Consider the following 14,531-nt stretch of genomic DNA (forward strand, 5'->3'; position numbering starts at 1 on the left):
ACCGTCCAAGACGCCTCGCCACCGGCTCCATTGAAAATGAATGACTTCCGGCCACTTTGACGCTCAAACTTGGCACTGCACTTACTCGTGCCCGTAGCAAGACACCTGTCAAGTTTGAAATCCATTGGACTAACGGTTCAAGAGTTATGCGAATAACATATGCCCACTCAAAATCAGTTTTTGTGCGTGTTTTTAGTAGCTAATTGTTGGTTTGGTGTGTTTGAGTGCTTATTGTTAATTACACAGCAAAAGTTCAGTGACAATTTTATTTGTGCATGGTAGAAAGCAAATACTGATACTGACAATGACATACAATAAATATGGAAAATGTAACTACATGGTTGCAAAACAATGTATAATGGTGATATTAGGTGATATGTATTTGGGTATCTGTGTACAGGTGGCAGGAGTTTAGATTAGATTAGATTTACATTAGTGTCAACTTTTTTGTCATTGTCTCTACAATTCTAATCTGCACAATGAAAGGCAGTTAGTGTCTTTTATGGTTGGTGAATAGCATAGGCTACTATTACACAGTAGCGATAATGTTAAGCACACCAGAATAAAATATAATATTCAGAATTAAACAGCGTAGCTGACTTACAGATTCAGTTAACATCCACAAATGAATAAGCGTGACGATTCAGGGGAGGTTCAGACCTTGGCTGGAGCAGCTACACAGTTAACTCAGAGAAAAAGCTATACGCTTGAGCAAACATTTTGTGAATAGGCTACTACAAATGATGGCCGTGAATAAAATATTATATTCGGATATTTTTAAACCACAACCCTCTAATGTCAGAATGTTTATTTTTAAACCACAACCTTCTAAACATCTTCAATGTGTGCTTCTTTTACCGAGATATGCGAATAACAGACACACGTTTCTGTAATTTATAGATAGATGCGTGTCTGTGTATTAGGCTATATTATATATATACTGTATATTATATGTGTGTGTGTACTGTATATTTTTTAATCGCGATTAATCAATTTGACTGTATGTATATGTGCAAAATCAGTTTTTGCGTGTGTTTTTAGTAATTGTTGGTTTGGTGTGTTTGAGTGCTCATTGTCTCTCAACTACACAGCAAAAGTTCAGTGATATTTTCTTTTGTGCATGGTTGAAAGCAAATACTGATACTGACATAATGACATAAAATAAATATGGAAAATTGAACTACATCTATAACTAACTACTGACAACCAACTAATTCTGAATAACTACAATATTCAGAAGTAAACAGTGCAGCTGACTTAATGTTTAGCTGACAGAATGTTTATTTTTAAACCACAACCCTCTGTAATGTCAGAAAGTTTATTTTTAAACCACAACTTCAATGTGTGCTTCTTTTACCGATATATTTGACGATATCTTTTGCATTTCTAATCCAAACAACGTCAAACTCGGCACTGCACTTACTCGTGCCCGAAGCGAGACACCTGTCAAGAAATCCATCGGACAAACGGTTCGAGAGATATGCGATTAACTGACACACAGACACACAAAAAGACAGACAGACGTTCCTGTAATTTATAGATAGATGTTTAGAAGGTTGTGGTTTAAAAATAACATTCTGACATTCGAGGGTTGTGGTTTAAAAATATCTGAATATTATATTTTATTCACGGCCATCATTTTTAGTAGCCTATTCACAAAATGTTTGCTCAAGCGTATAGCTTTTTCTCTGAGTTAACTGTGTAGCTGCTCCAGCCAAGGTCTGAACCTCCCCTGAATCGTCGCGCTTATTCATTTGTGGATGTTAACTGAATCTGTCTGTAAACTGAACGTCAGCTACACTGTTTAATTCTGAATATTATATTTTATTCTGGTGCGCTTAACATTATCGTTTTCTCAGAGTTTAGGCTCCTGTGTAATAGTAGCCAAGGCTATTCAGCAACTCAAACATACCAAACCAACAATTAATAAAAACACACAAAAACAGATTTTGCCCCGGGCATTGCACTAGTTAAGATCAATTTCCAAAAGATGATTTTTTATTCCTCTTTTTAGTCAACTTTAGCATGGGTGCGTTCACTTATACTAGGCAGTGTAGTATTTATTATAAATTATTTTCATGTGCCCTCATAATCTTTTATCAAAATAACTTCCTCTAACAATCATACCGCCCGACAACTATACTTGTTCGAGAAGCAGTTTCACTCTGATATACGTCACAATAGGGAAGAAAAGATCATCGCAATTTCCGTTTCATGCCAACTTTATGTAGCAACGAGTGAAATGCCTCGCTAGAGAGCAAAATAGAAAAAGAGGGTCTTTTGTGAATTTTGGAATGAATCTTTTAAGTAAACAAATCGTCATATTTGCATGGGTTCAATTTCTTTTCTCCAGAAAGTATTCCTTTTTTTGAAACACGACTGCTTTTCTGCCGAATGGCAATAGCACAATATATAGTCATTCTTGAACTAATTGAATAAATTGTGACATCTCAGTTGCAGAGGAGGATCTGCCGAAAAACTGAATGTTTGTTCAATTCAGCATGCAAATCATTTTCCTTCGTAACAAGGAGAGAAAGGGTGTGGAAGAATGACGAATGTGAAAAAATAACTAAGGTAATCAAAATGACAAAAATGTAATTAAAACTTTTTTTCTATAGCTGGATTAAAGAAAAATAGCATTAAACATATTTTTAAGTAAATTATAATTTTGCTTTAATTTGTGTAAACAGTCTTTTGAGTTTCTTGTGACTTGTTTTGATCATCTGTTTGACTGTTGTTTGACTGTTGTTTGGCTGAAGGATTCAATGAACTCACTCAAAACACACAGTCACACTTGCTGACATTATGCAACCTGCAGAAATGAACAGAATAAGTGAATGGATCTTTTCGTTGAACTGATTCAGAACTGGGGATTGTTCGGTTTTGTTGACTGGGAGAGGGGTTTACACGCGCTTCAAGAGGCACACACGCACATTTGCAGACACACGAAAGGTCTCTCGCTCTCTCCCTCTCTGTCGTGCGCGCGCTACACGGTTTGGAGCTCGCAAGCTCTAGATTCCGGGAGATTTGAACTTATTTGCGGACATCAGGGAGCCGCTATCAATATGCGGGAGACTCCCGGAACTTCCGGGAGACTTGGGATGTCTGCATTTTGAAGGTTCAAAATTGTCTGCTACCATTTGCTTTGAAGAACGTCCATTTCCACATCATATTTGAAATGCATTTGGGGATTAAGGTATCATAATGATAGAACTGATATGGACATTTCAGTCAATTTTAGCATCAATTTCTTGTTCCTCAGGAATGCCTGGAGCCAACAATAGAAGCAAAATAGCCTAGATAGACAATGCCCTCTCTTCTGCCTCTTCTCAAAAAGCATCTAATGGTTAAATGACTCAAGATCATATATGACATATGAATGCAGTTCAATCCGCATGCCTCTTTGCTCCCGGACCGGGACGAAAGCGGATCAATAACCCTGAGGCAGAACATGTTGCCTTCTGACTGTTGGTCACCAGAGCCCTCAAACATTGAAGAAAGCAATAGCTTTCTGAATACAGAATGAATTTGAATGCGTGCGTAAACACTGAGTATTTGCATGTATGAGTAAAGACACAAAGTGTGTGAGTCAGAAATGCTGTGACTGTCGTCACCGCTCTCTCAGAGGGATGACTAATAAGAACAATCATTGTTAGGCCCTGTCAGAGGGCCACTGCACCACATGGTTGTCAATTTTAGCCGATGCCACCTTTCGTCAACAAGTTTTTCCCATAAACGCTGGCAGATAGCCAAATATTCATATAGTGAGCAGACATTTAGAGCAGTAATTCTTAATTCACCAGTCACTAGACTCACCAACCAACCAGTCAGGCCAACCAGAAGATGATATTTGCAACAGTGAATTACTAAATTGTAATCCGATGGGTACATAATTGCAGTCCTATCTAAATTGATACTGTACATTCAATAATCGTTTTGCACTTTTCTCAAACTGTTGCATTATGAGAGCTGAAAGTAGTGGTTGTGCCAACGCACTACATTTGCATCCAAAAAACAAGTTCAGGCTCTGGAGCTTTTAAATAATCCAAACCGATACTGAAAGGGCTCGGGTGTGCAACAAACAACCAAAAATCTAATTATTTTTATGTTGCTTAACACATTTTTCTCAATCAAAGACAAGCTAAATTTAATCTAAAGACAAAGGCACATTAATGGCATATTTTGGTGTCCAGTGACCTGAAAATAAAACAGCTCATAATATTAAGTTTGACAATAAATATTTCAATATAAAATATAAAATCCTATAAAACGTCTATCCTATTCATGAAAAGTGCCACCAAAAAACTTTAAAAATGCATTAAACTCCACATTTAATTGCCTGCTAAGTGTCCTTAAGGATTCCACACACGCTTCATTTTAATTTAGTGCTTATGTGCCACGCACAAATGTTTGTCACACACATTCTGATGACAAAACATGGTTTGCAGGCTTCCTCCCACTCCTCTGTTTCCTGTGTTATCAGAAATGACATGCGGTTTCATTATTCAGAAAGCTAATAAAAGAACAATTGAGGAGAACTGTAGCTGAAATGGATCTTATACTGAAATTCGCACACGCAACAAGTTATTGCATCAAGTTTCAAATGGTGATGAGATAATAGACGAGAAAGCCATTGGAAAATAAACCAATTTAGAACAGGGGGGAAAATAAAATAAACAAATGGCCTGAGATCACACAGCAAAGACTTAAAATGTAAATACATGTGTAGGAAACAGTACAGTATGAGTTACGCAAGTATGAGTATGATCCATGAAGAAAACGGCACAAATGGATGAAAAGATGTAATATGCGCAAAAAGATTGCTAATTAACATCTAGTGAATTCTTAATGTGAACTAATGAAGACATCAGCTGGCTAAAATAAGCTGGAAAGAGGAACAGCATAATGATTCAAGGGTGGTTAAGGATTCTTCTCGCTCTAATCTAGTCTAAGACTTTTACAAGTAGGTAAAAATAGAGTGACTGTGCCTGAGGGGGAAAACCAACATTCAGCAGTAGGGCCAGCTAAAAGATCCCACTGAACTGCTGGAACTCTTGCGGTCACAGTGATCAGAACATCACTCATCCATCAAGGTTCCTGCCTGCTTCATTACCAAATCATCTTTCTCTCTACTTGCGGAATTAACATTACAGTAAATGTTTAGGCATTTGAGACAGAAACCATATAGATTTAATCACAATAGAACATAACAGTGACTGTAAACTTGTTCTGCAGTCTTAGTTCTAGAAGAATTTGACTGATTTTCTTTCAAGAGATAAAAAATAAAAATAAAGAATTAAAAAAAAAACCTAATTATCAGCAAACAGTTATGGAAATGTCCTCATGTAAAAAGTCTGTTGGTGCCTCAGTGACTACTTCGCTCAGAGAAGCTGTCAATCATGACGCCACACTGCCGTTTTTTATAGCATCAAATAGCTAACTAAAACTTTATAAAACTTATTTTAAAAAAGAACACTTGAAATAACATCAGCATGATAAAGACTACCTAAATTGACAGAAACCATCTTTGGAAAAAAATTATTTGAATTTGAAAAAAAAATTATTTGATTGTTTAGTTTGTCTCACGTCCCATTAGATTACATGGAGAGGGCGTTTTATGAGCTATACTGCATCCAGCCACCTGGCTTTTGGCTTCACTTTTCGGGACACTTGGGGTGTGAAGCTCTACTCAATGGCTGAATCCAAAAACGCCCCTAAACCCTCAATCACTATTCCCTGCATTAGTCCTCTAATACAGTTCACTTGAAAACGAGTGAGCGAATTGGGACAGCCGTTGAGCGTACATCGCCTGTACACTCGTTATTGCGGTGCAGTGTGGGATAGAATGAGTGCACTTGATAATGACCATTATGGTTTCAAACACCACTACAAATGGCTGTCCCCTCAAATAATGCCCTATTTTAGGGTATAGGGGGTGATTTCAGATTCCGGCCAAATTCCTCTCTATGCATGTGTGCTCCTGTCAGTGGCTCACAGCCCATGCGAACGCTCCTCTCACAGACCAGTCATGTTCAGAGGAAAAGCAAAGCCTGCTCAAATAACGTGCTGAAATTATTTTTTTTTATGTATTAGTATACCCGTTTCTGTTTGCAATAGCCCTAATTGTGCTGTTACATGGTGTGCCGTGGTGGGCAACGCTGGTAAAAGGACAGTAGGACACTACCCTCACGTTCACTGATCTGATTGGTCAAAAAATAAATCTGTTAATTGTGATTCTGTTGCATAGAACTGAATAAAGAATAATATAATGATATTTAATATTAATAGTTTCACTTTATTTTGATGGTCCCTTTAACACATTCTGTTGACTATAAGTAACGCTGCACCTATGTCTACTTACTTTCATTAGAGTGTTGGTATTAGTAGACTGGAAGGGTAACAGGGTTTGAATAAGTTGACATCTAGTTGCAAAGTTACTTAAATGTCTGTTTGCAAAGAATGTCTGTTGGAAGACTATCATTTGCATCCACTACTACTACTACTACTGGTGACAAGAAAAAAAGACATGAGGAATATTTTTTAAAACTTCAACTAAAGCCTGTTTTCTCAATGTTCTATGGAAGTTAGAATCAAATGAGATTCAACATAATAGCATCATTTTTTACAGATTGGGCTACATTAGTCAAGGAGACAAGCTGTAATTTTGTTTTGACAAGCTGTTTTACTTCTTTTTCAACCTCTCCTCATATCTGAAAGAAACTCCTGCCCTCTACAAACAAAGGTCATATTCTGGAGCATCTCTGCCTGAGGGGTCACACAAACGTACATTTCTAAATTGGCAAAATTCAGCTAGGTACAATTAAAAGTAACAGGTTGACCAAGCTAATGATGTCTCCAACATGCCTTATAAGGACGATGATCTTTTTTTCTTAGATCACAAAAGATGTGCTTGCAAGTCAAGATAATCCATGGTTTGAAACAAACCACTATGCCTCTGACTTTGCACAAAATTCATCAACATGCAAGAACATGCAAAAGTCGTCATAAGTCGGGTCAGAGGTCACCCGTCCCTTACGCTGGAACTTGAATCTCTCATGAACGCGTGTACAGCCGTTTGCCGGAAGCCATTGATTATAGTTTATACAATTTTCAAATATGGATATGTTCCTAACAAAACCCAATGCTTTCGCTTCAGAAGGCATTAATTAACCCACTGGAGTCGTATGGATTACTTTTATAATGGATGGATGTGCTTTTTAGAGCTTCAAAATCTAAGCACTATTGTTACAAAGCTGGGAAGAGCCAGGATATTTTTAATATAACTTCAATTGTGTTTGGCTGAAAGAAGAAAGTCATATGCACCTAGGATGACTTGAGGGTGAGTAAATTATGGGATAATTTTCATTTTTGGGTGAACTATTCCTTTAAACTTTTTAAATCCATTTTCAATAGTTTGCGTTTTCAGACACCCAAAACAGCATTGTCATGTAAATGATCAGCCAAAAGCATAAAAAGTTTTCAGGTTTTTTTTTTTTTTTTTGAAACCGGTGTCGTGTAAAAGCCCCTTAGTTAACCTATCTTTTATTGTTCGGAGAGAAAAAAACTCCACAGGAATTGCCGAAGTCCCGCAGTTCGTGCAGGACAAATCATTAACACAGCTGGTCAAGGGTAATTAAGTCGGGCAGGAAATCCAAATTTTCGCATATTCAACTTCAATCGTGGATTATCATTTGAAACGCGTTAGCTATTTTTACACGGCCCCTCACTCTAACGTTAACCTAGATAAATGTTCGCTATTATTAGGTGCATATCCAATTGCTCATTCTTTCGTGAGTGAAAACATGAACACACAAGAGCTGCTTTATAGTTGAATATGAAGTTGTTATTCTGATGAAAAGAGAGACCAACATTGTTTATCATGTTTAATACGGTAAAGCTACTTGATTTTAAGCAATCTATTGTATAAAGTGCTATATAAATAAACGTGACATGACTTTACATGAGTGCCGAAATGCAGAGCTTGTGCAAACATATCCACGTCAGATGCTTTTCCTGTGCTTTTATAAAAAAAATGCTTGCCAGTTTCTCAATTTTGTTGTGTGCTTATTTTATTATTGAGAGAAAAGCACACATCACATATATTCACCTAAGCATCGCTCTCTTCAGTGTGGGCAGTGCAGATGTTCGCTGACAGTATATCGCTGCTCACTTATTTCGAACTTCGTTCTACCCCTAAACGAAGAACTTTGCCGTGAGTATATCGGGGCCTTAATATTCTTTCTCAGCCCTGAATCGCAAACCATTTTCTGTCGGTTTCCGTATATACAGTTTTTAAGTAATTAAGTTAATATCATAAACAGGGTTTACAGGATTGAACAACTTTACAGCACAAATAATACATGTGCTGTTAAATCCTCCAAAAAAAAGGGTCACAATTAAGTGCCTTGCCATAACCTTTTTTTTTTTTGCAAACCGTTTTCAATTATTTTTTTGGTAATCAACATTATGCCACAAATGTTGTCGATTGAGCTGAACTTGTACCAAATCTTTTAAGCCCATGACATTAGATAGTGTTGCTACAGGGCAGAATTAATCATAACTGGGCACATGTCCACGGGGAACACCATGCAGGGTATATATTTCCAAATAGTGGAAGATGTCGCGCAATGGCCAAAAGATCATGTTTCATAACATTATTTTAACTGTCAGTCATGTTGGAACAAAGTAGTATACATTGAGAAAACTGTCATGATGCTTCATCACGTAAAGTCAAAACACACTGGCATTGTGTATAATCTGCCACTGTCAATTTTTACATTAGCATGATCTGAGATTTTGAATCTGGACATTCAAAATCAGATCAAAGTTAATCAACAACAATCCTTTCCCTCTGTTTCCTTAAAGCCATCTTTCTGTTCCAAATATTTTTAGCAGCACAAACAGTACCCAAAGTTAGATACCTTTCGCAAGGTCTTTTCTGAGAGCCCTGCTCAGTAGGGGCTCATTCTGGAGATCCAGATTTTTAATAATGCCCTGTCAGAAACAAGGAGTCCCAACTCAAGTAATATGTCCTCTTGGTAACTTTTAACAGAGCCTATTTTTGGAGGGCTTCATACTTTTTCCTGGCACCGATGACAAGCTGTGCACTGATGAAATATTGAGATGCTACATTTTCCCAGACTGTTAATAAAATATGCATCATCCACGCTGAGCTGCAAATTGCTCTGTTCCTGCGCTGCATGGGAGAAAGAGCATAAGACTGTAAAGACAGATTCTTAATGACGCTATTATTTACAGCTACAACAATTCTGTACACAGTGCAACTGAGAATCTAATGTTTTAGTAAGCAGTGTTGGGGAAAGTTACATTTAAATGTAATGCATTACAATATTGCATTACTCCCTAAAAAAGTAACTAATTGAGTTACTTAATTACTTTTTTATGGAAAGTAAATAATGCGTTGAATTATACTTTTGCATACACCAAAAGTCAAATGTATAAGCCACAGGAAGAAGGAAATTCAAATTCAAGTCTGTAGAGTGTTTAGGTTAGTGTATGTATGAACTGTATTTTAATGTATTTTTGAATAGCTTATGACAAAAAAAAGTGTCATGTCATTATACAAAAATGTCATGTACACTAAATGCCTTGAAACTGCACTGTGTAATTTAATTAAAATATTCTTAGGGTTCAGAGTTGGGCCATCATTAATGCTGAGTGTGGACTGCTTCGTCATTACCTACATTGGCATCAATAGGAAAGGCTTTTAAACTCCCAGTGGGGCATGATCCCAGAGTTCAAACCTGGAGAGAGGATGTTATTTTTGGCAGAGCTGCCCCCAACAGAGACAAGAAACAGCAACAGGAGAGAGTGAAAGCATAATCATTTTTACACACTCCCTAGAACAAAGGGGTTACTGATCCTAATCTGCCTAATCTGTATCATATTTGTTAAATATATTTTGTTAAAATGTGCAAATCAAAAATGATAGATCAGGCATGTTTATTGGTACATCTCTCAATCGTCGTTGCATTGCATTACATTATATGTTTTTCACCCCACAATAAAAACTATGGCTGGGACAGTAAATCGATGCATCGGGATTCAGGGATCAATTCTACGATTTTCAGTATGCATCGCGATCCTCTCTCCAATCGATTCTGAGCTTAGTTTTTAACAGCAGATAGCACTGTAGGCAAATTTTTAACCACACGCTCAAATGCTCACGAAGAAGAACGCTTGTGTACTTGTACGCTCTTGTACACTGTTTACTCTTCACTCCTGTTCATGTTTGCTTATTGCTGATTTGTTTTGGTGTTGGTTTTATTTACTTTTTATTATTCATTTCATTTCTTTTTCTAAATTAAATGTATTTTTTTATATTGAAATGAATTATATGCGATTATAATCAAGTCTTGCCTAATAGTGGCAACTTAGGCCTAGTCCACTCGTACTAAGGTAATTTTGTACACGTTTTTATAAAACGAGATGTTTTGCGTCCACATAAAAACACGCTATGAAGCGCCATCAAGAGCAATCCAAACCTACAGGTGGCGATATAACCCCAACCGTAAAGCCGTGCAGGCCAATCAGCAGCCTGGAAAAAAAGGCATTGCCGGTTATGGTTCCGAGTTCCGACGTCACAAGCTAAAATCTCCGGTATCACCGTCCACACGACAACACTGCAACCGGAGTTTCTAAAAATCTTCACCCTGGCAGGAGTTTTCAAAAAAGTTTGGTTTCAGTGACCAAATACTGCGTTTGCGTGTGGACGAACGGCCAAACCGCGTAGATAAGGCGGCGGTTTTGAAGTGTTCGTATGGACAGGGCCTAATATGGCATCTCTGCAAATGTTTGGGTGGCATTATTGCAAAAACAGATAATTCTAAAGACCTCAAATAACAACAACAAAAAATTCTAACCTTTGAAAAAAATACTGATTTTAATGTGCTAATATCCAGAAAAATGAATGGCTCTCTATGGGCCTCTGCTGGACATCATTATATAATCATTGTATAACCATTACACATTTTTTTACAACTTTAATTCCTACAGGTTTTTCTCTAACCAGCAGATGGCAGAATTGACCTGTGGCTAAGCCACGCCCCCTCCACTCACTCGGACAAACAGTCAACATTCGGTGACAGGCGCTATGGCAGCTCTCACAGCAGGAGACATTTCACAGGAGGCAACTGATATTTTTTGGAGACAGAAAGATTATATAGATATATATTTTGGTAAAAAGTTGTCTAAAATATTGTGCTTTAATATGCAATTAATGGTTCATGATCAAATTAAATATGTACAGGTCTAAGTTGCATACTTTTCCAGGACAAGCCTTTTTACCATCTTTACCAAGAGTACCTCTCCGTTAGTTTGGTGCTACAGTATTTACATGAATCATTCAACACAACATTGCTAACATTTGTTATCTCGGTTATTTACAGATACGTTAATGAAGCTAAGTGACGATGTACAACGCAGCTAGAAGCTAACGTTAACATTTTCTAATGTTAGGCTAACATTACGTTAGAGATGTAAAAGATAACGTTCAAATAAGTTGTTGACTTATCTTAGAACAGATGTAGACATCCTTGTTTAATTTATCCACGTTTAGTTGGTGTTGTGGTGTACCGCATAACTTAATCCAGGCAATTATCTCGGTTGAGATGTGGCTTGGGAAAGGGTAAAAAATACACACCGTCGCCCAGCCTCTCGGGATACCTAGTGTCAGAGTTGCATGTACTCCACGCACACCGTTTGACCATTCTAAACTTAAAAGGAAAACAAAAAACATATAAAAACGAATGAAACCTGACTTACTGCAATGCATTTCAATGGACGAGGAAGTAGAGAATGTCCAAGTTTATGGGATAGCTATGCGCACCGTGATTGGCTCATCGCGTTTGGGGTCGTGGCTTAGCCATAGGTCAATTATGCCTCAAGTACCTAGTTCAAAGTGTTTTTTTTTTTTCATAAAAATATAATATTTGATAAGCAAACTAATGGACAAGGAGAATATTCTTGCGGTAAATAGGTAAAAAAAACAAAATAGTAGGCTAGTATATATCCCCCAAAACACAGCATAAACGTATAGTTGAGAAGTAAATAAAAATGTTGATATATCATTTGTATTTTTAAAACTTTATATTTTTTATACAATCGCTGTCAAAATGGGCTGAACGGCATCCGACCCTGATGCCGAATGAAAGAGGGTAAATCGCACATCCCCCATTAAGCTGTAGTTGACCAATTTAGCAAAGTCATCCTCTGATATTGGTGTAATGCATGTAAGACCAACCGGATTTCCACTATCGTCTACAGCCCACGAATGATAATACCAGGGGAAATGGGGCCAGCTCTGACATTATTCTTGCCCCTGTGCCAAAAACTCGCAACTACAGGATTTAGAGAAATGTCACAGGAGGGTAAAGGCTGAGTAACAGATGCTAAAGAGACAGGCAGATATAGGATATTGACCGATATTGCAATTTGATATTCAAACTTATCTGGTCTACTCTACCAATCAATTCCATCTGATGGGTCCCTGAACAACAACACCACCAATCAACAGCATTAACAAGAATGTATGTTCAACAGGAAGCAAGGTCAATTATTTAAAATGTATTTCATATTTTATTGTGTTGTTTGCATAAGTTAATTGACTTTTGGCATACCTATCATTCAAGGGATAGGCTAATTATTAAAACTCACCATTTTGTCCAGACCTGTATTGCTTTCTAAAAAGACATTTTTTACCCATGAAATCAAAGTCAATGGGGTCCAAAGATGTTTTGGGTGCCAATGTTCCTCAAAATGTCATTGCAAAATAATCAAATGCATACAGGTTTTTGGATTGAGGGTGAGTATGATGACATATCCCTTTAAGCATGAATACGTATTTTTTGATGCGCTTGAGACATACCATTTAATGAGAACTGGTTTGTTAAGAGAAATTACAGAGCAATCGTTTGCACTGAGCAGAAAATGTAAATAACAGATTCAGGAATGTATGCAACATCTTTGCAACCAAACAGGTTAACCCAAAATATTATGAAATATTTATAATAATAATAATCCGTCAAGAACCCCCCAAAAAAAACGTTCTGCATAATATTGGCCACTTAATAATTGCTATCAGTAGGCTCTATGTTCAAGTGAAATCAAGTGTTCTCTATTAAAAAAAAATATATATTAAAATGACACTTCCTAAGAAATATACACTTTTTAACAATTGTAGGACCCACGGGTATTGCCTCCTAGTGATCCAAAAACATCCCATCTGCACCATTCTACGTTTGCAGTGTTTCACAAGATTATCTAATCTTACACTGACAAGTAAAACATTCGCTCTGCGTTGAGACGTTGAACAGTGTCACAGAAAAACCAAAAATATCACAACAAGTCAACTGGTTGCGGTACCACCAGCTCGCTCTGATTCGCAAGGAAAGATTCGAAGACTCGATTCTTACTGACCTCGCTGCTATTGTAGGCTCTGGCGTGAGCACACAAAAGCTTCATTCAGTATTTAACCAGCGGCAAATTCAGAAGACAAAATCACTGTGTGTGACTTTAAGAGTCTTATGTTGGGTTATACGCGAATTAAATAACGCTTTGCTTTTCACCAAGACTTTTTCCTCTTGAAAGAAACCTCTATTGCAGTGAACCACGAAACACCGAATACTCCCATGAAGCTGCCAAACACGCTCACGCACCAACTTTATGCGCTCGTCGTTCTTTACCTTTACAGGTTGCCTCTGGACAGATCGGGGAGAAACGAAGGGATGCGGGTGGGTCAGGGTGCATGCAGAAGAGGGCGATGGAAATCCCGTTCAGAGTGCTTGTCGTTTTCCACCTCGTCCTTCGTTCGCAGGCCCCTAGGAACTCCACCGCAGCGTTCTCGCGCTTTCTCTCTCTCTCTGCTGCTGCTCAACCCAGCGCTCGATGACGTCACCTCTGCCAGGGCTGGACTGCCCAGGGCGAGAACTGCTCGTGATTCAACAGCGAAAAGCAATATACAAGATTCACATGCATTGTCAACTTAATTGTTTGTCGTGTGTTTCTGTGTACTAAAAACCAAGTGAGATCCCTGCCCACCCAGACTCTCAATAAACAAACCCAGTATTCAATGTCACAATATGAGGTAGATCCGACTGTTGGGCCGGGGCGGCGAGCGAGTGGCACTAGGAATGTAGTGTATTATTTTAGATTTATTTAGATTAAATGGGTTATAACTGATTATTGGCCTAAATTCAATAAATTCCAAACAAGTGTCTAAAAACTTAAAACAATTAAATATCATTTTTTTGCCCCCCTTATATCGCTTTTAAACACAAACGGCAACTGAAGAACTTGGAATACTCGGGCCAAATCGTTGACAGGAGTGGAGCAGCGGAGAAATGTTAATCTTAATGTAGCCTAAATAAATTATTAAAATCAAAACTTTTATCTTTTAATTGCACATGAGCTAACATGAACAAACAATGAACAGTTATATTTTTATTAACGTTTAAAAAAAGATGAATAAACTAATAAATGTATGGTTCACTGTTGATATTACTTACGTTAAC

General features: G+C 37.5%; 1 protein-coding gene across 1 annotated transcript in view; it reads right to left on the reverse strand.

Moving 5' to 3' along the window:
• nck2b (NCK adaptor protein 2b) overlaps positions 1 to 13,887 on the reverse strand; it is a 49,867-nt gene extending 35,980 nt beyond the window's left edge. The window contains exon 1 of the mRNA XM_077199176.1: positions 13,704 to 13,887. The gene's annotated coding sequence lies outside the window, so the exon portion shown is untranslated. The remainder of the gene's footprint in view (positions 1 to 13,703) is intronic.
• Positions 13,888 to 14,531: the final 644 nt, after the last annotated feature.

The sequence above is a fragment of the Siphateles boraxobius genome, unplaced genomic scaffold (assembly GCF_051911475.1).
Source record: "Siphateles boraxobius isolate OS27281-9 unplaced genomic scaffold, OSU_SipBor_1 41, whole genome shotgun sequence".
In the NCBI taxonomy this organism is placed as follows: Eukaryota; Metazoa; Chordata; class Actinopteri; order Cypriniformes; family Leuciscidae; genus Siphateles; species Siphateles boraxobius.